The sequence below is a fragment of the Priapulus caudatus genome, unplaced genomic scaffold (assembly GCF_000485595.1).
Source record: "Priapulus caudatus unplaced genomic scaffold, Priapulus_caudatus-5.0.1 Scaffold186, whole genome shotgun sequence".
Taxonomy (NCBI): Eukaryota; Metazoa; Priapulida; class Priapulimorpha; order Priapulimorphida; family Priapulidae; genus Priapulus; species Priapulus caudatus.
In genome coordinates, this window is record NW_014577247.1 from 352,054 (window position 1) to 353,546 (window position 1,493).

A 1,493-nucleotide genomic window follows, 5' to 3' on the forward strand; every position below is an offset into this window, starting at 1 on the left:
GTTCAGGTTCCGGCTCTTCGTCTCTTCTCTGCTGCCTCGTCTCTCTCTCTCTCGGTTCGTCGGTCTGTCATCTCTCTCTCTCTCATTCTCTCTGCCGGCTCGCGCGCTTCCCGTGCGGCTCGTCCTCTCTCTCTCTCTCGTCTCTCTTCTGCCGGCCTGCGGCTCTCTCCTCTCTCTGGCTCTGCTCTCTCTCGTCTTCTCTCTCCTCGTCGTCGCCTCGCTGCTCTCTCTCTCTCTCTGCGCTCCTGCTCCTCTTCTCTTCTCGTCTCTCGTCTGCTCTCTCTCTGTATCTCTCCCGCATCTCTCGTACTGCTCGCTTCTGTCTTGCTCAGTTCGCGGCTCTCTTGTGTCGTCCACAACTCCGGGGACCAGGGGATCCCATCCTCAGCATCCACGGCGCCCGCCCGGCCCGTCCGCCCCGCGGCCGTGTCGCCGCCACACTCCTCTTCTCTCAAGTTCTCTTTCTCTCTCGGTTTCTCTCCTGCGTCATGCTGGCCCTCGCTTCCTCTGGGCTGCTCTCCTTCCTGCTTCTCTCTCTCTCTTCTCTCTCTGTCTGTCTGTCTGTCTGTCTGTCTGTTGTCTGTCTGTCTGTCTGTATGTTCTGTCTGTCTGTTCGTCTGTCTGGCTCTGTCCTGTCTGTCTCTGTCCGTTGTCTGTCTGTCTCTCTCGTTCTCTTCCGTTGCTCCTGTCTGTCTGTCTGTCTCTCTCCTGTGTCTGTCTGTCTCTCTCTCTCTGCTGTGTCTGTCTGTGCCTCTCTCTCTCTCTTCTCGTCAGAGAGAGAGAGAGAGCAAAGCGAGAGAGCTAGACAGACACAGATAGGGGGAGGGGTGCTGTTATGAATGGATGCAGCCAAAATTGAAACCTAACCAACTGTGAACCGTGACAACGATCCTGGCGGGAGAGGGAGTCACCTACAAACCTAGTCGTAAAACCGTCACAGGAAAGGCGCTATCAGTTCACATTATCGCATGAGATTACCAAGTCACATTACCGTGTGACATTGTCATGTCACATGATCGTGGTGTGTGACATTGTCAACAGTTAGCTGGACCGCAAACACGGACACGCGCGCACCAGCGGACGCCCATGAGCGGCATCGTGAGTTCGGCACCCCGAACGAATTTGTCATTATACGCTCCTGATATCATCACGCACAGCTCTCTCTATTATATATACACGCTGGGATTATGCTATCATGCGCGTGCGTGCGCGCGCACGTGCGTGCACGCGTGTATGTGTACGTGTCAGAGAACCAGTGACCTGGCTGACACAGAGTGATCACGCGCACTCGCTGCACGTAAAACAATCGGAAGCTGATGATTCAAAATTCAAAAACAAAAACGAAAGCCGAGTACATTTAATTTCCGTCGCTATTAGTGAGTCACGGGTTGACTTGTCTTTTCTAGCTGCGCCATCACGAGCGGTGACTCACCTGTTCCAGTATATATCAAGAGTCCATAATAGAAAATTGAAACATAATTTTCTATTATGGA